The 27266-nt window shown below is 30.7% G+C and overlaps 1 long non-coding RNA gene across 1 annotated transcript; it reads right to left on the bottom strand.

The window, feature by feature from the left end:
- Positions 1-2013: 2013 nt before the first annotated feature.
- On the bottom strand, positions 2014-24026 carry LOC126548983 (uncharacterized). The gene is made up of 3 exons (XR_007603118.1): positions 23964-24026; positions 4428-4501; positions 2014-2796 (listed from the first exon to the last, which is right to left on the bottom strand). It is a non-coding gene; the product is annotated as an uncharacterized LOC126548983 (long non-coding RNA).
- Positions 24027-27266: the final 3240 nt, after the last annotated feature.

Raw genomic sequence — 27266 nt, forward strand, 5'->3', positions numbered from 1 at the left:
TATAGTGTGTGTAACTTCAACACATTTACCGACATGTACTGCAGATGTTAATTTCGTTTTTATAACTCAATTTAAGAACGTACTAGGTGCCATTTTTACGACCAATTAAATTTTTTAAACGAACGACTTATCGTCCACGCGCATACACCTCATCGAAACGAAAACGTCAGCGGCAGTTGCAGTATAGGCACACATGTATATACCGCGGTAGCTGCGAATCGCGCGAGCACACATTATACTTGCATAATATATTATTATTAAAAAAAAATGCGATTTTTTCATGGATAATTTTTTTTTGGGTATAAAAAAAATTAATAATAAAAACGAATGTCATGGTAATAACGACGATTACATCAACAAAATAACCGATTACATGTATATAATATTATATATCATGAAAATAATTATTGTTATAATAATGTGAAGTAATATGATGGTCGCCGACGCCGCTGACGCCGCCGCCGTGGGAGGGCCAAAATACGCGCATCATACTACCTAATATATAATATTATACCTACGTACGATACGTCTTTTTCTTTTCATATTCTCGAACATATTTTAATAGTTTTATTATACACACGCGTATATACCTACATAAAAATATAATATTTTATACGCGCGCCATCGCTGTGCACGGCTATTTTTCATATAATATTAAACACAACTCGCGTACGCGGGTAGGTATACAATATTATTATAATACCGCCATGCCTACCTATGCTACTCATTATTATTACGATGACGGTCGACGACGCCGGGTCCGACGGGCGTTCGGAATCCGACGTGTATAATTATTGTAAAATACGTCCGTACTTACACGCGTTCCGCTTTAATCGACGGCCGAGGCACAGCATCGCGTTCCCCGTGTGTCGTGTGTACCTACGTATGCGATATTAAATATATATAGGTACGTATATATAATAATAATAATAATAATATATTGTGATATAATAACACATTTGCGCCGGTCGTTTGTACGATCATGTTTTTTTTTTTTAATATATAATACGCGCTATTGGTCGGGTCATAATTTTCCCGGGCCCTCCTCGAAATAATTGACGGGGGGAATCGCTTTTACAGTAATAATTAGGTAGTACATATATATACGCGTACAGTCTATAAGATAATAGCCGACCGTTTCTTCGCACTATGGGTGGCTCACCGGCTCCGGTATTCAATGTGTACCTATACCTACCTACCTATCTTACGTATGTTCGAAGAGACCGAGTGCTGCAGCGGGACCGTTTGAACGCAGTCGTGTCCCGACGATATTCGATTATAATATGTTTGAACGGCAATTATAACGAAGATACTGCGACAATAATATGCAGTCATATTTATTGGGCATGGCTTGTTCGTATATTTATATGCGATAGGCGTCGCGGGATATTAAGGATTATTTTATATATTATCGTACGGTAAAAGATTTGTGGAGATACAACGCTGTGGAGACTCCCCGCGAGGTCTTTTCTACAGTCTAAATTTAAAGTTTTTACTAAGATCCTAGTCCGAAGAAAGACACTAGTAGACTTGCACCATATTACGGTCTCATACAAGGGTATATGTGTACGCGTTCGACACATAGGTTAGGACTGTCTACTTTACACGCTTACTTACCACGTATAGTAATGCATTCAGTGTTGAATCCAGACAATTTCTTTGGGGGGGGCTCATTTTTTTTCATTGGTAAATGGAGATACAGTCAGTAGATAGTTCCTATACTGGCAATATGGTAAAAATAAATTATACTTTACTGAACGCCATTGCAGAGTGCGGTAATCGTATAACGAGTATTGTGCATTTAATAAATAAGTACATTTTGTTGAAAGTTGTAATTGTCAGAGGGTGCGAAAGAGATTTCAAAGGGGGGCATTCGCCCCCTAAAGTATACTTAGATTCAACACTGAATGTATTTACTCGTATTATAAAACCTACTCATATTTTAATTATATATAGGAAGTAAATTATAAGGTATACGCATTACGGCACGCAATTTTTCGACGCACGCGAATCGGGAACGATAAAACAATATAATAGTATACCACTGTCGGCTTGTCCTCCAAGTGCATACTCATGTATTCGGGTAAAGGCGGGTAAAGCGCCCGTCGACGTCGCGACATTATATTATCATTATTATTATTATTAATATTATGACGTCGTCACGGGCCGAACGCGATACGCGCCGGTTTGATCTTCGCGTGACCGGAACGAGCACATATATAATGTTATATGATATATATATAAAAAATAACTTTATTTACGTATGTTGGTGTACAATACCTATATATGTACATAATAATGCTATATTACCAAACAGCACGCGCAAGCGCACTTCACACACGCGACAAACGTACTCACCGATACTTATACTATATATATATATACTATATACACTTCCCGGCTTTCAAGCCTACCCGACTCGTATGTAAGTCTTATTACACAATAATACAATAATAATATAGTAATATAAAACGTCGTTTCGCATGGACAAAAGACGTTTTTGTTTTTGTTATGTTTCATTAGTCGCGGTCGTTTTGCAGCGTTTTACATCGCATTATCGCGACTAAACGGAAATTACGACGTCGACTGCGCGAAACCGACTGCAGCAGCAGTAATATGATATTGTAGACGGTTTCGCGCTGAGAGGTCGTACCACGGCGGCAATATAATATCGTAATCATCGTCAAGACTGTAGGACCTTTTCGGTGTTGATTTTGCAATGTAGTAGATATCTGAAAACATTATGTATTAATGAATCGGCATCGAACCTAAAAGTTTATGAAACGATACGGAAACCTGTAAAAAAAAAAAAAAATACGTTTATAAAATATATGTGAACAAATTTTAGTAAATTATTAAGTACGAGCAATGGGCTGATTAAGAATGACACTATTATACTGCTGTTTGGGCCCTTTAAATTGTTTGTTACCAAATCCGCTGAGAATTTTTTTACATATGCTATAATTAGTATTTAATTTTAAAAAAATCTCATAGACATTTAATTCCCACATATTTTGTAAGGTCATCATTTAAACAGTTTAGTTTTATTAGAATATTTTTCATATGGTAAAATAATAGAACCGTTTTTGTTTAAAGTATTTTAAATTATTATTTTTCATTCAATAATACGTATAATATATAGTCTTGTAGATGTATTTCGTTATGCCTACTTTGTGTCTGTATTAGAATTTTTGTTAGTACATTGTCAATGCTCATTTTTTGTGTTTTGTATTGGGAATAATATTATATCTTTCATTGATGATTCATAACTAAATAATTCAATTTATTATGTATATTTTTAGTGTTGAACCCAAAATTTAAGACCAAAATAATAATAAAAACATTTATAAGAATTATGCTAATTTCAATAAATTATTTGTCAGATACATAATGAATGTGTAGTATGCTTTTATTTTGATTTCCATTTAAATTATACGCACATCAGCATTTCGTATGTGTATTATAATATATTAACTAACCTAACCTAACGACACTATATTTTAACATAAATTATTAGGTATGTGTTGAACGAGTTGGTTATGTTATAAATATATAATATACATCTTATGAAAATTAATTAAAACCGGTTTAAAATCGCGAAAACATCTTAATTAATTTTTTGTATTTTTTTTTTATTATTTTCTTCCGTGACTTGTTTGGCACCGAAGATGGCTCTTATATAGTAATATGTATATATATATATTTTTAGTTCATGTCGAGTTTTTACGATTTTATCCAAACAAGATGGATTCAGTAAAAAAACTTTATATTTTTTTTTTGTAATTTATTACTCTATCAGACTTATTATGTTCATCGTCTAAATAAATATATATATATATGTTGGTATAAGTACGTAAAGAACCAATCGGGCAATCGGGGTTGGACCCTCAATGCAATTTCCTTAAAACGCCTTTCGCGTTCGGAAAATGCTATATAATATTGCGTGGAACCTATAATTTCCATTCATTTATGTCGAAACTATTTTTTTTTCGTTTTTGCCCCGTTCGAATTTATTTATTACTAGTAGCGTTGATAACCTACATTTGTTGGGTTTTACGACGACCGCAAAAAGAGAGAAAATAATAATAATACTGTGGAAAATAAGTGCACCCCTTTAGCAATGGTATTATACAACTATATATGTATGATATACTATAATTAATTATTATTTATTATATATTATGGCTTTATGCTATGGTACTATTTTAGTAAATGTAATAATCTATTATGCTGAACAAATACCTATATTGCCAGTTTATACTGTTCTAAGCTGATATATTTTAGCCATGTTAAAAATATATTTATAACTTATATCATTATTATACAATGCATAATATAATAATATACCTGTACTTAGTATGGATACAGGACAGTATGATGTCTTTTTATTAATATAAACTATACTAATGTGATACATAAACACTCACTTATTTTTCTGTTGACTAATTTTCTCAATTTTGAAGGTATACGTGATTGGTGCTATTTGGTTGTCATTCAAATTCTAATTAATTACAAAAATTAATAAATAAATTAACAACCTATTTCTTAGGTATTTTGGCATTTTTGAATTATTACCTAACCATAGAAAAATAATAGTTTTTCAAACATTTTTCTATTTGTATTGATTGCAGTTATATATTGTTATAGTACAATATGAAGTGTATAATATTGTTATAATTTAAAATCACTTATAGAAAAGTAGATAAATGTTATTTTGTTTTTGTCTATAGTGAAATAAAATTTATTATATAAGTGTGTAGGTATAATATATATGTATACAATACACGTGACGTCTCTCAATATAAGCTAATAAACGATGTAACTTAAACGAATGTGTTCATCTATACTGATTGACACAGTGTATACGTTATATAAATATTTACATCGGGTTTGTGGACAGTTTTATTAGTTTTATATTCGACCATATAATAAATTGTATATGCATCGTAGTCGATGCGTACACAAGTCGGACGTAGTTTTCCTTCGCGAAACGGCTGAGAGTGTTAACCTATATTTATTATATATTCTAATATAAACACTCGTCCGATCGATGTTTCGGAGAAACGTCTTATTTTTGGCGCACCCGATTACGTTTTATCGCAAATACTCGATTTTCGGGGTGCGAAACACACGACTTTAGTTGCAGTTTCTATTTCGGATTGAGCGATCCGATATTAGATCATCATATTGTTTACGCGGCCGCACGGTCTGTGTGCAGTATTAAACGGCTCTAAAAAGTTCACTCGACGACGCGATGTTTATAGATTGAGAGACCACCATGGCGATGCTGCGATTAAAAATAGCGGCGGCGGCGTTTACATCACGATATTATTGGTCGAACACTGTTTCCATTTTCTGTACATGTATAGTCTCTGATATAATAATATATACTGTACGCATACACCCCCGTCGAAGACTCGTTTTATTTTGGTACAAAAATAAGATATTTACTAGGTACGTATATATGTATAGTATAATATATTATTATGAAGTATGGACGCGACGCGACGGTTAACTAGAAATGTCATCTTCTCGTGTAAAATCTTCGGATACTGACGTCATTGTCGAGAGGATTGACGACCAGTATACACATCGAAACAAGTTTTCGGTCAAATTTTCGATATGAAATCGTATAATATAATATTATATTTTATAATTATTATAAGTATTCGCTTTAAAATGTTTTCCACGGTCGGTAAAAATACATGTTTTCGAGTTCACGGAAATTTATATTAATATTATGGTTGATTAAAAAAAGTGGCTGCGGTTCAGTGATTCGTTTCGACGGCGAGGTACCTACAACTAGTGGGCATGTTCAATATAAATACATAATATATACTATATAGGTAAGCATGTTATCTTACGATAGATAAGAATGTACAACTTCAAGTTTAATTTTCTTTATTTGCCCATGTACATCATCGTCATGTGTGTCTATCATTATTTGTTATATCAATCCAAAACTATTATATTTATGTTTAGCACCGTGTGAGACTGTATGTGTATAAGTATATAATATCGAACATATACTTATGTATATATATATATATATTTATAAATTGCTTAAGTTAACTATAATTTTGTCTGTTATAACATTAAACTGTTATTGCGGAGCACGTTCGACGTATAACGTATATATTCCTCGCAAATACCAATTAATGTGTAAATACTAAATTGTTTCATTAGTCTCCATTAGCCGGGCGCAGACAAGTCGAGTGAGTTGAAATTTAATAATAAAAACCCTACATTATTACACCGCGGTGACGACATGCTAATTTATACGTTCGTTTTAAATTATCCGATTAACAAATATACTAACAGAATATATTAATATAATGTATAACGTTTTAGCTCGTATTTGAGACGCACGGGAGATAACGAAAGGCCTCGACGACTGACGACAAAAAAATCATTTGTAATTTGGCTTCCTTTAAAGTTTAAAGTATAATTCAACTGTATAACCGTACAGATAATAGGTATTAAATTATATTGTATACTCAACGCAACTATCAAAAAACAACTTAACTCTCCCATTGGTACTCGTCTAATATTATACAACCATAAAAATATATCTGTTAATATTTACTGAAATTTTATTGGCATAAAATATTTAAGGATAGATACACTATGAAGCGCAACCTGCAGGATTTTTCAAGTGAAATTCATAAATAGTTAAACACGGAACATTGAAATAACGGACACTGTCGGTCACCGAATTATTGTCTACTATTCAGAGAATATTTTTTTTTTGAAATTCATAAAAGTAAATATTAAAGAGAAAAAATTGTGCTAATATCGCATAATTTTAATTCAAATATGCTTTAAGTATCTAATGTTTTAATATTATAAATAATAGTTTTAATATTTTAAAAATATATAAAAAATACATACAATAACATAAATTACAAATTCAATTTTGTATGAAAAATCAGTGTTTGTTGTACATTCTAGTGTTAGCATGTTTTTCTGTCTTTAATTTGTCATTATTTTTAAAATATATTTTAATATTAAAATATAGGTATCTAATATTCAGAGGTTTTCCCATTAAAAATTAGTGAAAATGGTCCGCCAAAAAATAAGTGCATTATTGGGAGGTGTTCGTTTGAGGAGATTTTACTGTAATTTGTTTTATATGTGCCATACGTCAGGAATTATTTTTCATACTACCTATACCTATGCAAGTTGCATGTAATACAATCTTCTAAACTATTACAATATTGTTATTATATATATTATATAATATTATTATAAAAACACCGCACTAACCAGTCGCCATTTCTGTTCAAATTAATTTTAAAAGTGTGCCAACAGATTGAAGGAAAGCCAATTTTAATCCTTTGAGAGCAGTTACTTCAAAAAAGTATATTTTTTTTCAAATGTCTATTAAATCAACATTCTTGAATAATTTATTATGTGTACTTATATAACGGTCAAATAGAGCAAAAAAGCGCTGTTATACAAAAAAGTTTAAATTTGTTCTACGTTATATAATATAAAAGCAATAGTATTAGATTTTATTTATATATTATATATACACATAAAAGCAAAATACACGAGACAGAAAACATGATTTATTTAATTTAACTAATAATATATTGTTGTTCATAATTATAATTCTTTATATTTTGGGTCAACTATATTACAAAAAAATTAGAGCTTTTAAAAACGTGTATAGTATGAATAAAAAAAACAAATTAATTAAAGTTAATGTATTTTAGTATATATTATGTTGATAATTTGAAAATACTGTGTTTGGCATCTCAACAAAAACATTAATAATAATGTACAAAAGAGCTAACCGTTACGGCCACACGAATCTTCTAATTTATTTCGTAATAAATAATAACCGTATTTAAATAGGCGTATTTTACGATGCGAAACTCCTTCGATAAAGTGGCCAAGTGCAAAATAAATTTGTGTTTGTCACTTTGTAGCGGCATTGGACGTTTTGCTAGGCGGACGTACTCGTACGCGTGAGTGATGAGCGTATACTTTGATTTATAATATTGTTCTAAATTTACTTGAAAGATGCCTTTCAAGTCTTTCTAGCAGACAAGTAATTAAAATGGAATCGTACATACTAGACAAAATAATATGAAATCGTGGCATTATTATTTTTTTTCATAAAATATATAAATTATTTCTTAAGTTGAAAATATTATCAGTAAAAATTACAGCTAGGATTATTACATATCTTAATAATATACACGTATACGCTTATGTGAGTGTCTAAAATATACTTGCATTTTATAGATATTAAAAAAAAAAATTATTTCAATAATACCTATTTTTATTTGAAATCTACACATTAAAATTATATATTGAATTCAACTACGGACCTCATATTTATAAGTACGATATGCGTATCTTATAATTTTTATAATTGTACGTGTAAGATTTACGAGTACGTTCACACGTTGAAGTTGTTATAACAATTATATTGCGTTGTATATAACTATTATACATTCAACTAATCTTGATAATACATAATCTTAACAAAACAGAATTTCACAATAATCTAAGAATTTTCATTATTTATCTGCACATTAGTCATTAATTACAGAAGACGTAAAGAAATTTAAAAAACATATTATACAGTAAATTATAAAAATGTAAGCGTTATCGAAATATCTTCTGCAGTTTTAACATACTTATTTAATATTAACCAAAGGAAATGTGAAAATATAAAAACAAATTTTATGAAATTGTATTCTACAAAATACATAATATTATGGAAAAGTTTTATAAATCTTTTTTTCCCCAAAACTCATTTGTATGTATTCATAAACACAATTTATATAATATGTATACCTATAGGTATTACTGAATGTACATATTCATAATTATTGTACAAGTTTGTATAATATATTGTATAGATTAGATGAAATTAATACAATCTGTACCGTAAACCGACGACTAAATCGTATACATCATATATATAATGCTAAATACAAGTGTATTCATGCAGTATATAGTTTTGTTGTTTTTTAATATTTAAATTAGAAATTTTATTACACTCACGCGGTAACCGGTGATAATATTAATTATATTATAATATAATATCGATATAATATGTAGGTATATCAAGGCACTGGCGCCCTGCTTTACACAATATATTTTATTTTTGTATGATATATTAATATATTATACAATTATTTATAATACGGGTTTTTATTGTTTTCCCTTATTATTATTTTAATGACGCGTATACGCTATATCGTGTATGTTATCCGTCTGACATAAAAGTCCGGAAACGTAGAGGAAAAATATATCGGAAAACGCCGTCAAAAGAATATTATGTATTTGTACTGTCGGAAATCGTATGATATATATATATATATGTATACGTTCGTATAATATAACCCAAGACTTTAGCCCTCTTCTGTACACACGACACGGACGTTAGCTTTTGTCGGTCCGGAACTCGCATATGCGACGATCTTACATCCACAAACACACACACACACACAAACGCGTGTCTGTCCTATATAAGTAGCCGCCGTACACGCGCACACAAACACACTATATATATATATATATATAAGGTCGGCGATCGTTCTTGGCTCCAGTCGGTCGGCATCTTATAATCGTCTCCGTCGCCGCCGCCACCACACACCACCGCCTCTTCTCTATTCGGCACACTGCACTGCCACCGCACCGGATTTCTCGTACACACAATAATACACGTGCACACACACAGACTCACACACATAATAATATATTATACTCGTATATATATACACACATGGAATGCCGATGCCGCCATGATGGCCGACGACTACGACGGGGATGGCGGCGACCGTATATAACACAATAATAATAATAATAACATGTGTATATCGTATACGTATATACGTATGTGAACGAGCAATGCGACAACGTGGTGAGCAGTGACAGGACGAAAGGGAGGTGTGTGTAAGAGACAGAGAGAGAGACGAAAAACACACCCCATTTCTGTATATGTATATACTTATTATTATTATTATCCCTTGACGAGCGCACCATCCCGATGTACAATGATATAGTATGATGTCGGCAACGGATTTCTCGTAGTGTCCGAAATTTGGTCGACCGTCGTGATTTTAGCTATATATAACCTATATATAATGTATGCATATAATAATATGTATATTTATAACTATATACTATATATGTAAGTAAATTTCTTTACACATTCATCGCTGTATTCATACACTCGTCAAATGTGTGAGCTTTTATACTAATCCCATTAATATAATATTGTATTTAACATAACGCTCATTGTTCACAGCATCCACCTACTGTAATACTACCCGCTGCATACTAATAATACGCGTTAACACTGCATTTTTACACATTAATATATATCTTTTAAGAATATGACTACAGGTATTTGTTTTCTGTACATGGTTTTCTATGTATACACAAAGTATTTGTGTGACGACTATATTATTTATTGTAGTTATACCTTTATATGTTATGATACCCTATTATTCATATAAAATTGACGTGTAAAGATTTTATTGGAGCAAAGTGGAAAATATACGTTTATAGGTTACATGCATTTGACTCATATAATTACTAACAAAATATTAATTATTATGATATGTATATCTGTTTTAAAACTTGCATAGAACATTTTTCAAAGTTATATTTTCCAGTATGCATATCTGCAATATCATATTATATTCACACAATTAATATACAAAATCGATTGTACATTGTAAAACCTATATAATATGCATAATATATTATTAATTATACGATATAAACAATCGTATATTATTTTAAATAATAAATAGGTATACATAGATAGATTCGTATTATACGAAGATAATATTATGCGCATAGTATACCAATACATGTATATGTATGTATATACATATATTTATTTTAGAAGCTTATTAACATAGATTATTTACCTCCACGATTAAAAATAAAAAGTCGTATTTGTATGAGAGCATACGTCGTGCACTTTCGTGCCGGAAAACGTGTTTTCTAACGATTATAATTTAAAACCATATAATACGATAGTATCACAAATATATATATACTCAATACTGTAGCTAAAACATGCATATTAATATATTATATTATTGTGCGACAACGATTTTCACTCTGTCCATACCGATTTTAATATTGTTTCACACCCGCAATACTAGCTGTATAGTATACATATTGTATACGTATATTATACGATGGCGGGAAAGGTTACGCGACCATACACGTGCGATATTTTGAAAAACGTCCAGACACCTCGAGCAATTATATTACTATTTTATTATATTATGCATCTTCCGTTAATAATCATTTTCATTACGCAGACATATTACAGCGCAGAACGTTAATGTGTTGTCAGTGGCTATGCGTATCATACAATAATTTACATAAAAGTGAAAAAACTTATAATTTACTTAGAATTTTAAGCGAGCAAAAAGTTGTTTATGCCATCGGTACAGGTACACGTTCAATATTTTATGTGTAGTCCTCAATAAATAAAAAAAATTTGACATATAACTATTATTATATTAAAATATACGTTTGTAAGTAACGAAATTCAGTTGCACTCTCCTGAATAGACTATTGCACAATATTATAATATTTTAACCATATTATAATATATTATCCATCGTGTCTGTTATACAAATTTAAATCGCGGGAGGTGGAGTTGTCGTTCAAAATTCTTTGAAATATTTTATAATTTGGTATATTTTACATCTAATGATTTCGGGTCTTGACGATCATCATCTTGATTGTTATAATATATTATGTATAGATAGTATGATATATTCATATCGTACGCATTATTCTGTCGTTAAGTTTGATCGTTTGGATAGAACCGTTTGTTTTATAAAATATTTTTACCCACGGATATTATATACTACATATACAAAGTATACGAAATAATCTCGAGCGTCTTCTATAATATTATATATACCTTACATGGCTATACGAATCGAAAAGAGATTATATCGTCGGCGCAGGTAATCCACATGTATAATATATTATTATTTTATATACTCGCCCAATCGCGGTCTGGGAAAATCGTGGCGATCGGGAATTTAAATTAAAAATTAAACTCCACCCAAACTGCACCGCCGTGTTCGGAAATAATCAGTTTCGTGTCGTTCAATATCACGACGGCTATTATTTTACAGATTAAGTGTATATAATTTTCGTCATTGACGTTTACAACTGCAGCGTCGCGTTGCTATCTGTCTGTCCATCGCGGATTACACTATTATAATACATACACGACAACAGCTAAACGCGTTATGCTCGAGATGCTTTTGTTGTTTAATTTTTTTTTTTTTTTTTTAATACGTGGTCTCGTATGTATACAGCACAAGTTTTTTTTTTAAACGTAGGATCCACACACATTATTGATATAATTTATTGAAAAAAATGTTCATGCGAAACGTTGTGACAACTCTTTTTATCATTAATAATGGGTAGGTATATATAATCCGAAATTCGGAGTTTAATTTCTCGCGGTCGACTCGTGCATATTTTTATTCACGTTTAATAATAATATATAATCGTAATAACATCATAATTACGCTAAACGCTTCTATGTTTTACGGATCAAGTATATATTATACGCCGACAATGTTTCATGGGAAGTTTCATAAAAAAAAAAAAAAATATCGTGAAACCGCTCATATATTATGATAATATATATGATACCTACATAATAGGTATATTATAGTTATATAATCATCAAACATATATTTTAGTATACTAAATATAATAGTTTAAATACTAAATTTTATCTACACGCAGATAACCATCAAACACATTTGAAGTGTATTTATTTTTTATTGATAAAAAGTAAAGTGCGAATTTATTAATATATTTAAAATATTATATTTTATTATTTGAATTATACATATTGTATATTATTAATGCATTAATAAACAAAAACCATGCAATGAGATAAAATATTGTAATACAAATATAGTCAGCAACTTTATATAAGACTTTAAAATGTAGGTATATATAGATAAGTTCATATAAATAATAATAGAAAATAATAACAGATTTAACAATAATACGTAACTATCAAAATTACTTATACCTATTTAATGAATTTTAAGACACATTTTAGAATAATGTTAAAATATTATTAAATATTAATCTATTGAATTAAACAAATAACTAAATCATCGCCACAGCGTTTGTGGTATACCGTTATAGGTACTTACAAAATAATTATTATCATGATGAATATTTATTATTTTCCTTGACCCATTAGCTCATTTTATTGAAATGTCGAACATATTTTACAGTTTTTTCTTTTTTTGACAACTACGGTTTTCTGTGTGTCTATAATTTGTAATTTATATTTTAGTACTATGTTCTTTCGCCGTGTCCATTTACAGTGTGAAACATTTTGTGATATGCACGATGATAATTTATAATATGACGTGCCCACAATGGTCACAGTACGTCTTGCATATTGCATGTATATAGCCTTACAAGTTATATTATTTCTGCCGATAATTTAGCCGATGTGCGTTGCCAAGGCTGTGTTTCAAGGGAAGTCTAAAATAATGATAGTGATGAATACCATGCAAAGTTAATAATTATCATATCTATTCTGTTGTTTTTTATTTTAATAAATATTCAATTGACTTTGCATGTTTAAATTTATAGGTGTTAAAATTATATTAGAGATAGGCAGGATCCTACCATAGATACGGAAAAAATAGTAACACGTCGATGTTACTTTTATAACATATTTAATTTTATAATTTTATTTTTATTCTTCAGTTAATTATACTATTGTTAAATAACTCTAAATTCAAACTCATTAAAAAAACGATTTAGATACATCAACATTTTTCAAATTTTATTTTATACAAATATATTGGAAAAGTATTGATTCTTGTGTAAAAAAAAATAATAAATAGGTAGGTATCATAATAACAAGACACTCCTTTAATAACATTAATATCTTAGTATTTCATAATATAGTATGATAAGTGTAAGTATACTTAAAAATACCCAAAATCATATGGTAAAGAAAAATATGCTTAGCATCATGCTTGAGTAAATTATCCTGTATATAGTTATAGATCGAACCATCTAGGTAATTTTTTTGTTAATAGCTGATTAATAATACGATTTAAATATCAAGCGCAGGTTCCTCTGTTTATATAATGAGCTCGCTGAAAAACAGTCCGTTCTGGATTGCTAAAGTATTCAATTAATAAGTAACTAATCGATAATCATATAAGTGCTGTGTACATATATTATAATTGGCGTTACATCAGATGAGTTTATGTGTATGACTGACATAGCATTATATAAACTCAAATATCGTGTGGTTTAGATGGATATAGACTATAGATGTGCACCTCTAAGGAGCTTAAGGGGTAAGCCATAGATCCTGGGAAAATCGGTTTTCTCAAACATACGATTGATATTGTTAAGTCTAAGTAAAATGTGTTAAACGTATATCATATACGTATAATTATATATTATATACTCGTAAGTCGTTGAGGTATTCAGGATCGTAATTTTTCTTTTTCAAAAAACCGACCAAACATCGGCAGCACATAAGGCGTGTCTGCTCGTGACTTACAACTACATTTATATTATATTTCTGTATACACACGGTCGAACCGCCGCCACCGAATATTTGTACGCATACTTGTAAAAATCTCGTGCTATACATCCACCACGAACCAGTTGTAAACCACACACAATCGTAGGCTTCCACGAACTATTATACTTATGCATATCATATATATATGTATTTATTGTTATAATACGTTATACATGAACGTATATATTTATGTGTGTGTACTGTATAGCTATCACGGGCCGAAAGGCTTCCGACCGTATCGCCGCCGCAATTTTTCTTCTGATTTTTTTCGTTAGAAACCGCCTCAAAAATCTCGAATATCGCAGCGGCATATAGTGGAGTGTCGTTTTCTCGATAACATATATTACTACAAAGTATAATAATATATTCGTTCTTGTATATATATATATATATTATCATTATTTACGCACTGCATATTCAATGGAAAATATATATACGATGCACATAATTATATCTATATAATATGTATAAGTATATAACAAGTAAATACACGCTCATATACATGTGACTGACTGACGCGCGTGGTCGGCTAGGCGATCATTATCGTTGTCGGGACATCCGTTTTTTTCTTAATTTTATTTATTATATATATATATATATAGATGTAAAAATATAAAATCCTATACAGACCTAATTAACGTTTTTTTTCTACTCTTCTGTCATATATACACGAATTTACTCGAATATGTCAAATATATATATATATATTAGAACAATGTGTATTCGAGAAAAGGTCGTATAATAACGAACGTCGTCGCGCATGTGTATACTTAAAATACTATATAATCCGTAAATTTCGAACCCTTCATATATATTTTTATAAATACTACAGTATATAATACAATGTATATACGTATATTATACAGTCTCGTGTTTTTAAAACCCTTCTAATTGGGATATATAACCGTCGGCTTTCGTATATCGAAATTCTCACACTCGTCGCAGCGATTATATACACTAATATTATACGCATTTCATATCCCTCTCGAGACTTTTTTTTTCACTCGGTATAATATAATATATATAGATAGATACGCCCCCATACGCCAGCCGTCTACAATACACGAATAATATATATTCGAATTCGAAACCGGCATCATTAAGCTACGGTTCCCTTTTTTTTTTTTTTTTAATATTATTAATATTATTTTTTTGTTTTCTCTAAAATACGGTTGTCGTTATAAAAACTTATTTCTAATAATACATATGTGTAGGTTTAAATAATATAAGGATCGCAAATAATGTATCACACGAATGACGAAGAAGGACTCGTGCTGTACTCGAGCGATAACTACGCGATAAAATGTCGCGGCCTTCGAACTTTTATATAATAAATAAATGAAAAAAAAATCGATACAACTTACACGATTGTATATAATATATATAATGCGTATACTGTATAATATAGCGAATGAATGATGCATAATAACAGACGAGTATATATACATAACTTCGCAAACATAAACATATATACGCGTTATGACGACCGTGTACAGACGGAGTGAAGACTTAAAATGTCGCGAACGCGTATGTATACATAAATAATACGACAATATTTATGTCCGAAGTTGTCCCGGAGAATATTGTGTACATCTCCGGAATTGATCGAATAAAAAATATAAGACGTCCGAACGCGCGCGAGCAGCGCATATAAAGTCGGAAACCATTCGACGAGATAATGAGCGCCGATATAAAATGGCGGAGGAAATGTGTATGTTTGTGACAAATTATATAGCGGAGCGTCACTGCTTGTGGAAGTCGTTCGATTTGCTCGGAGCAAATATTATACGAACTCTGTATAGCATTATACTTACACATATATCGGGTTAATGGACCAAAGTTTCTCGTTGGTATTTATATTTATTTATTTTTTATTTTTTTGCTGCTCTTTACCGCCCCATACATTGTATATGTACATAAAAACCACATATATGCATGTACATGTACACGACGTATATACGACCGAGTTTTGGAGAGTGGTGGTTTTCATTAGCCATACTTCCGAAATGATATTCTATGGGTTTTTACAACGCGCATTGCGCCAGTGCAATAAATTCCGAATGTATCTGTCACTCCCCGCACACATAAACTGAAACTATACATACAAACATACATCCGTGAATTATATTATACTCATCAGTCATCAGTTATCTATCATTCAATCCAATATTGCCATGTATGTATGGATATGAGCTATACATATTAAATCATAGAATATTTATCAATGCACATTTTATGTTTAAATATATATATACATGATAGGTATATGCACTATATTTTATAAATTTTGTTTCTACAGTGTATATTAATGAATTATTTCACGATCAACGTGACTTTTTTTCTTCGAAATGTTAACAATTTTTTGAAAAACTAGCAAGCACAGGTACAGGCGCAATAGCATCATTTATTTAAGCGTAATTTTTTTATTGTTGGTTTATTTAAAAAATATTAACAATTATTAAAACATTTTTATAAATAATTTTAGACTACACATAGATAATTTAAAATAATTAAATAATACACCTAAAAAAATTAGTATCGTTAAAATTCGTTTAATTTTGCACAATATAACTTTATTTATCGTGTTATTACAACCATTTTTTTTTTTTTTGCAAAAACGTTTCAATTGTTTTATTCATTATTTTTGATCTTGAATATATTTAAGTAGGATTTTCAGTTCAGATATACCCCATCTATTTCTATAACTTTTGGCCTATAAAAAACATCGTAAATTTCACTGTTATCGCGAGTTCACAACAGCTAGTATAAAACCAAAAATATGACAATAACAATGGTATCGGAACAAAAAGGAAAACGTGCATTCGCGTCGTAAAAATATTTTCCAATTACAAAAATGATTGCAACCACGCGATATAAATTCTAAAAAAATAAAATAAATAAATAATAATATTTATTAAGCAAATTGATGCGCGCATTTCCATCATCCGGCGTATATGGTGTTGTTATACTTGTTTCCACATAAAAAACTTCACTCTATGCGAGATTGAAATAAATTATGGCGTTCGTATAAAATATTGTATGCTGCATAAAAATATATAATATTGACTATAATATTTATATGTATATATTATATACTGTCAGTCATTTTCTGCATAGAGCCCTATATATACTGTATATAAAGTGTAACCCGAATGGAACTCGTATTTTCAAAACCGTATTTTCCGTACGATATAGTGTATAATATATATAATACACATGTATTTTTATAAGTTTATTCAAATAGTATTATAATAAAGAAAACCCCCGTTAAATATAGTAACAATCTTCATCAAAATAATAAAAAGATTAGGTTATTGTATACAGCCTCATGTAAATATATCTAAAATATTTTATACTTCTATTGTGTTTGCGCATCTTAGGTACTACGTAGCTTTCTGAAAGTTTGAAATGATTTATAAAATTTGTAAAACATCAAACATACAACTATCATGGTTGATAAATTAAACGTAACTTTTAGATGAACTAATGAGTTCAAAACTACATTATACATTATACATATAATAATATCACGTAAACCTCATCGACACTTTAAGTTGGTGATGCGTACATTCTGTATTTTATGCAGCGAACGATCCATCTGAGCTTTTTTTTCGAGGGCTTCATAAAATACAGTTATTGTCATATGTCAGAACTATAAGTAGGTATACATATTTGTCAATAGAACAAATTTATAAACATGGCATTAGGTAATATAAAAAACGAAATTGTATCCCTATATTTTAGGCACTCATACAATTATTTATTATTTTTACAACAGTTCTTTAAATTTTTTTTAATAATAAGCATAAAATACTATTTTATTTGAAAGAAGAAATACAATTATTATTAGGTATATAAAATGTTAAAATAAATTTTCAAAAGCTATATTATAAATAATTGGATTGCTCTGTGAGACATTAAATTTAATATTTTTAGTAAAATGTGCCTTGGATCATGCACATGCCAAGATCCAACGTGGAGATCATTCATACTTTTCATTCACTCAAAATATCTTAATATTATTGAATTGATAATTATACTCTATAACTAGCATAATAATGTGTCTAATAATTGAAGGGATATCTGCATAATTATAGTAATCACAAATGTTAATAATTTATTTATCTTAAAAATGCTTTATAATATGAATTTGATTTGAATTTTTAGGCAATTTTTTCTTAGAATATAAAGTTTAGAAATAAGTATAGGTGGTTCTGAGATGACTTTAATTTGATTAAGAAAAACTGAGGAAATGGGCCGAACGATTTTACGTCACGATACACCTGAAACTATATATATAGTCGTCTCGTGACTTTGTATATGCTTATGAATGTATACATAAAAGTATAAAATACTTATACAAATTGTATAGATAGTAACGCGTTTGTATTTACCCGCAAGGCTGCCATATTGTCGGGTCGGTCTCACGATCTCTGTCGGGGCGGAAAAAAATATAAAATTATACTTAACATATATACCCGATATACGATTATGATATAGGTGCCTCATGAATTTTAAGCACCATTTTTTGCGGGTATACGCGAGGTAGATACATATTGTTGTATGTCATCTTTTCGTATATTTACTTATACACAACACGTATTCAGAAGTCGTGGGCTTGTACAATGTAATACAATATTATACGCATTATATACGCGCGCGACAATGTACGAGAGTTATTTCACACGTGTTTCGCGGTAATTCGATTGCGCTTTTCTGGTCGTCTGTAATACCATTTTATTATCATTTTATTGTCGCGATGTATTCAATATAATAAGCGACAATTTTATTCATTAGGTACAACTATTATAGTACATAATAATGTGTACACGATTCAGTAGCCCGTGCCATATAGTATACACATCTTAAGCAATAGCGTACAAGGCATGCATATTATGTATTTGTCACTATTTTTTTCTTCTCGTCCAGGAAAAAACCGACAGTCCATACACATCTTATAGAAGGCGCGTAAGCCGTATTTAGTACCTTCTGTGACTGTATGATATTTTATTATCGTGCAAAGTGGGATATTATTGTTATAGAATAATATGAGTGAATGTGAGTGCACGCCTGCTAGCTCGTTATTTACGCGGGGGAGAGCCGCGAAATACCGAACGACGGGAAAATCATTTTCGTTGATAAATTTCAAACAGCATTGTCCACGTCATATAATATAATACCTATACACACTAAAAGGCCCAGGTTTTATTACGGGTGTCAACGTGCAATGGTCTATGGTTATATATAATATTATAATGTGCATATCGATCCATTAGTTCTGAAAGAATATATTGTATGCTATTATTAAAAAAATTGCAAAAATTTTTCGTCATTCAAAAATGGGGGAATCGTAGCACAAGTATTGATCGATTCAATATGATGTGGTCATGTGGGACATCTATACACACTATAAATCCGTCGGAATTCGTTAGATTCGTTTCATCTTTATTCATTATTGTTTTTTTATTCAGTGCGCGAGAGAGAATGACGAAAATAATATCGTGATATTATAATGTAATATGTTACTGGATAAATCTGTGCCTTCCGATGTCGTTAATTTTCGCGAAAACAAATTGAGTTAGGCACCGGTTTTACGACGAGAATCAGTTAAGTACGACGGTGTATAATAATTATTGTGGGCATGTATATAAAGTAATAACACGAATACGATCGGCGGCGGAGGTCGTACGATATTTTGACATTAAAATATTTGTTTTCGCCGTATATTATACAGCTTGAAATAGGTAGCCGGTAGGTATATGTACAGTGTACACATATATCTCCTGTTTGTATATTTTATATATACATAGGTACGCGCACTTACATGCGATAAACTAATATGTGGACAGCAGCGTAACGGTAAAAAGAAAATAATAATAATAACAAATACAAATTACTACCCGCGTTTGACTTTTGGCTCGGTTTATGAAATGCATAATTGATTTTCATTTTTCTGTTTGAAAAAAACATCGAGTGTGTATAGGTATTATATTTTAATATGCGAATAGATTGATACTGCTACACATTCTCATAAACGAAAAAATATAGAATAATATTGAAGGAAAATCTAATAATATTCATATTCTATAGGTATAATACCAGCTATACGTCATAATATACTGTTATATGTATAGTGTACACTTTTTTAATAGTGAACTATAATTTTGATTTTTATCCAACGGGATCATTGCCAATATAACGTTATTGTTAGTCTTTTAAAAATATTATGATTTAAATGTTCAAATATATTTTAATTATCGAAATTGTTTTAGATTATTATACTATAGTTGCATACAAAAAACAGACGTACAGGTTATATTTAATAATCAGCACAATAATACCACTGCTTTATTTCAGATATAAAATAATAATTACAAAATTACTTTTTAATATTGCAGAGCTGTGTACAAAATGTATTTGATATTTTATATACACGCGCAGTATATAATATGCAGTCTTCACATTTTTGATACATTTTTAGATTTTTATTGAACGTTTTAAAAATGAAAAATGTATCACAGAAATGAATAGTAGTTATTTTCATGATTTTTTATTAATTTATATGTATTTAGTTTTGGGTTTATAAAATTACAAACCGTGTGAATAGAAAACAGTAACACAACACGCTATATATTAGGTAATAGGTAGTATTTTTCTTTGCTTGTTTTGTATATTTAAATACAATATAACCCCGAAAAAGCAAAACAAAGATTAATATTTTTATTTTTTTACTACAAAAATGCATGTTTGTTTGTAATAATTCGTTTTGTGAATTTACGATCGAATAAGAACGTATAATATTTTAATTGTTACCCACCGGAAAGTTTAAAACACGCGCCGTTAATGAAAAATGGCGTTTTTTCGGGAACGCCATTGCACTTTATATCGTATTATATTATTGTATCGTACAAAGTATAGCTATTGGACGGAAAAAATAATAATAATATAATACGCATACTACAGCTGTACAGTATATATTATATATATATTCCTATTGCTTCGCAGAGTCGTGAAAACGACAGAAAAAAAACAATAAATAATGCAATCGCGTTAAAAGCGGGTGCGCCCTTTTTTATATTCCTATTTTTGTATTCAAATCCCTTGCGAGAAATCTTTTTTCCCTCGCTCGAAATTTACATAAAGCAGCAGTTTTTGGTATTCACCACAAACCTTCAATGATGCACACGTCAGTGCGCAGTACACACCGTAAATATATATATGTGTGTGTACGGGGTGGTTGCAGTGCTGAATACAGAATACTAAGTATTATACGACCTCCCACGCGAAACTTTTGCCACGCACGCATTATTCCAGAGTTCCTTCCGGCAATTTCCCTCGGAGTTTCTACAGTGTATTCCGTTCTTTCCATCCCACCTCCTCTCACCGTACTACTATCGCGGCAGTTTTTATATATTTTAGTCGTTCCCAACCCCATTTCTATGCTAATCGCTCCGATAGAATATACGCGTCGACGGATTTTCTGGTTTCCCCTTCCTTCGCGCCTACGACCAATGTTATCGGAGCTGCTGCAGCGATCAAATAATCTACATAGATGTACCTGCCGCAGCATCACTCGTAGTCGATAAATTAGGAAATTCTTCGACCCGCCCTTCTCATCCCGTCGTTTGGCCCGGAGTTTGACGATTACTTTCGCGTCCGTCCGGGATTAAAATCGAATATATTTTTATATATCGGTTTAATATGTATATTATGTGTACGCCGCGTTCACGTGATAATTTGAATATAAATGGGCGAATTATAAACGGGCCGCAGTAAATATATACGCGTTGGAATTACAAATTATTTTGTATCATTGATTATAATTTATAAATATATACCTACTAAAAACGTCTAAAATTTACAACGACTGTTTTACCTACGACACAATACGCGGCAGGCAGCACCGAGCACCGATTTTTTCCCAGTCGGCTAACGTAATTATTTTAAAAAAACAAACCAAACCAGAGTACACTCAAAGCACCTATATAACCGTTATTATAATATCGTGGTATGTGTATACAATGGCTTATATTATATATTGTTCTTTAGTATCTGTTTGTACGCTTCCGATTTGTTCGACTCGCGACCAATATTTACCGAAGGCGGCATGGAAAACGCGGGCAAACAGACCTTGTGCAAACACGAATAAATCATACGGCTTATGGTAACGTAATTTTTATAATTATAATAATATATTATACATACACTGCTATGACATACCTGTGTGTGTCTACTACCGTGCTGGACGTCGTTCGTCCGTATTACAATACACCGCACGAATATGTAATACAAACACGCTTATACCTATACGGTAGTAACAGTCTCACGATGTATATAGATGCATAATAATATGTGTGTGTAACAAGTTTCTGTTTGTATGTGTTAAAAGACATTATCACCTATACGACCACTGCTACTTTACAGGGTGAATTACCAAGAATGCTCGTCCCGTTTTTCTTTAATATCGTAATTATTTAAACAAATTTTTAGAATTTTTGAATAATAGGTAGGTACTATGAAGACCATATTTTTTTAATTCTGAGATTTTTTGTACTACTAACGATTTTCAAGTATAGAGATATAAATAACTTTATTTTTCTTCTGTAAATCATTTAGCGCATAATTTTTTTTTGGACGTATTAAAATCAAAATTTGAAAGAGTAGTTTTAGAGTTATTTAACTTAGTGTATGCATAAGGATAATAGATCCACGATAATTAGTTTGCAAGATATGAGGGCTATAATGATGTGAACATTTTAGAAATTTGTATTAATTTATCGACATTTACAATTCATCAAAATAGTTCAAGTAAAATAAATCAAATATCATTACATCTATATTAATTTTTTTTAAAACCATTTTTAAGGACTTTTATCCTTTTTACAAATATTTTAACTACTAAAAAATTTCTAGTTTTAATTTTGAATTTAAAAATTTTTAAAAATATATTTGCAAAATAATTTACAGAAAAAATGTCATATTTTCTTGTTTAAAAAATGTTGTATCGCCACCAGATACTTCTTAAATAGTACTAACAATCTCAAAAATTTAAAAGTATGGTTTTTAATAACATTAAATTTAATTAAAAATAATGAACATATTTTTAGAGAATCATCATGACGTATATGACCACGGATTTAAGTTTAAGTTCGAAATTAATATTTTTTTTAAATCTTTCTATACGACTGGAGTAAAATATAACACATTTAGTGACAGGACCGCGGAGTGCGATGGCGATATACTACTCAAAGTTCAATATACACCTGTGAGACTTATACGATACAACATAAAATACGTTTTCGAGAGTACCTATCACACAATACGTAAGTTTGATGAAACGACGAAAAAATATAATAATATTCTATGTACTTACTCACAGATCGCATTTGGTCCTTGTACTTTGTTGTGCGGCCGTGGACTGAAGACTGCAGTCCATTTCGTTCTTATACTCTGGATGACGATTTTACAGTATATTTATACTTGTATTATGTATTACCGAATATTCATATTTTTTGCTCCTTCGATAGTCTTCAAATACCGTTATTGTATATATCTAAAGTCGAGACACGGGAAAAAAAGTTTTTTTTCTTCTCCGTTCGGTTTTGTTGTTGAAAACAATTCAGTTTTTTTTCTCCCGACAACGCGTATATACCTAACGGGATCGTTCGGCGTGTTTGTGTATGGTTCGTTTTATAGTCTTGTTTTGAGCATAACATAGATTTTTTTTCATTTACTTTTTTTTTTTGTTTTTCGTTTTCTGTTGATTTGTTTTGTGTGATGTCCAAAAAACACTCACGCACCCTTTTTGGCTATATACATAATATATATATTATTCGTTCGTTTATAATATATTATAGGTACTGCGTAACCGCACTTAAATGGTAACACAACAATGCTGCTGTAGCTAAATTTATATAATATGGAATTGAGAATTATTGAAAAGTATAAATGAGTCTTTCTCTTTCTCTCTCTTCCCTTGATTACTCTCGACAATACTCACACATTATTTATATATATATATTTAGTTATTGCGAGGGCGTTGTTCATGATGGGTGTCAAATCGTAGATTTAGATTTTATGACGTGTTTCTAAATAATAAGTTTCTCAAAATACTTACTACATGTGTGAACATTTATACATAAAATATTATGGTAATGGAGAAACACAAGGAAGTCAGAGTATGGTTTCCGTAAAAAAATATTGTCGAAAAACTATATTTTTATCTTAAATTATTCTATGATAACCAGTTTGTAGTAGTATTTAATTTTTAAAAATATTTTTAAAACGTTTATTAACACTTAATGAGTATGAAAATAATTTATCTTGATGTTTTCTTTATTGTTATATAGCTGATTCTTGGAGAAATTTCATTGATTAGTACACCAATAACTGTAGTTTGAATGACACAGAAAAGTATTTTGTGAGTTTAATTGGTTCATACATTGTAATAACTAATTTTAATTGAAAATTAAGAATGGAAATTGATTTTTTCTTGAATAATGAATTAATGAATTAATTTTTATACTATAATTAAATGATTAGTACCTATTGGTATACTATATAATCTTAAGTTTTTGTGTATTTTATTTTTTATTAGAAAATATATATGGGTCTATATCTTTGCCCCCACCGCGAGAACTAATAATTCACTCACACGTCATTGCAGTAGAACTTTCGACTGCAGTTTTGGTAAACTATTTGACTATTATAATCAATAATCTATTTCAGTACATACATTTATTTATTTATTTGGTTGATTTGTTTTACACGGCTGAGAGTTGAGAAGGACAATGACTTAACACACTGTGGTTACAAATAATGCTTTAGTATATGTATACGAATATAACGATGTGGGCTCCGCACTCCATGTACGGATATAAAATATGGGTCTTATAAAGCCGGTGATTATTTCGGCGTCTGAGAGCGTGCTCGAGTATATACATACCTAATACGTATACCTATCGTATATCTATATATATAGTTGAAGTGTTCCTATGTATAATAATAAAAAAAAAGTATAGGTGTTGATTTCTAGGATTACGGCGGCCATGAAAAAAACAGATTTAAACGAGATCGATGGATCGATTGTAGCGATACATATTATTATTATTATACGATCAGATGATTCGTCCGGAGTCTGAGCGGAACGTTATTTATGGTAATACCTAACGCCCGTCTCGAACGTTTTCGTCGTCGTCATATTTCAACCGGCCGAGACACGCACACATGTATCACACTCGCACGACGTACATAAATCGTACACGCGTTCCCCTTGGCCCGCAGTGTTTTGCGGTGGGGAGGAGGTTCGGTACGAAGACCGAAATTCCGTTCGGGCGGACGAGGAGAGGGTTGCACGCGGTACCGTAAAGCGACCGGACGAAAAACACGTGTATCGTATTATATATCGTGTTCAATATTATAATATTATTAAAGTATTATATAATATGTATAAATAATCGAGTGGAGTTCTTCTGGCTAGGCGTCACGCAGAAACTTGTCTCGTATCTTGTGCTTAAACGTCGGTTATATTATATTTTTTATAATAATAACATATCTATAATGTACATTGTACGTATGGTAATCTCGCGCTAAGGCGTCCGGTGACGTACGTGCGTATCATAATAATCGTCCATATTACTCAAATAAAAACAATATAGGAACCTGCTCTGACGACGTTCGCTCGTGTGAATATTATGTGATTGTATTATGATTTAACGAATACATAGGTACAAACGGTACAATAGTTATTTAGAAAAATCCTTTAACGAGCTTAAAATCTATACGAATGCGTTTACAATAAATAGATGCTTTCCTATTGTCTATATATATATAATGAACAGTTTCAAATAGGTATATAAACATTTTCAATATGTGTTCTAAATAATTTGCAGATACACGAGTAATTTTGTTATATTTTAAATTGAGTAAAGTCACGTTTTCACGACCTACATAAAAATTCCGTTTTATTTGGACCGGACTCCGGGAGTCTATTAGTAGGATGAGTTTGATGTGTCAGACATTGTTTGGGTTTAGTCGATATCTTTAACTGCCGTCTCTATGTCCATAATATTATTACTATTTTTTTTATTTCAGTTTACATTACAATATTATGATGATAATATTATAAAGTATAATACCTACACTACACGTGTATATAGATGTGAACCTACCTAAATACTTGTAATACTTTTTTCGAACGTCTCGGGCCTATCTCCAAGCCGTTATTAGTTTCTCCAGTGACACAAATACTTCATAAAAATCTTCCATATACAGACCTTAGTACAATATCTATACAGCTATCGCGCGTGCGACACAATACCATTATTATTATAATGCGGACGTGCCGGCGTGTGAGGCTGTATTATATTATTTTATCGTTGCATGTACAATTTGAGCGATTGGCACACTAGCCACACGTGTATAGACACATATAGTATACCTATACTGTTTAGTTGTAGCTTCTATGCTCATACCGATAATTATTACCTACTGATTACTTTTGTGCGGTCACCACGAGCCAAAGTTTCATAACCGCGCCCGACGACCGCTACGACCTGAGTTCGACGCGATATAATACAGTCATTTCGCTGAGACTGCAGTTGCAATAGCGATTACACACGAATACACGACTAGTAGATAACCCGCGATCGTACACGTATATAGGTACTTTTGCAAA

This window comes from Aphis gossypii, chromosome 1, assembly GCF_020184175.1.
Source record: "Aphis gossypii isolate Hap1 chromosome 1, ASM2018417v2, whole genome shotgun sequence".
In the NCBI taxonomy this organism is placed as follows: domain Eukaryota; kingdom Metazoa; phylum Arthropoda; class Insecta; order Hemiptera; family Aphididae; genus Aphis; species Aphis gossypii.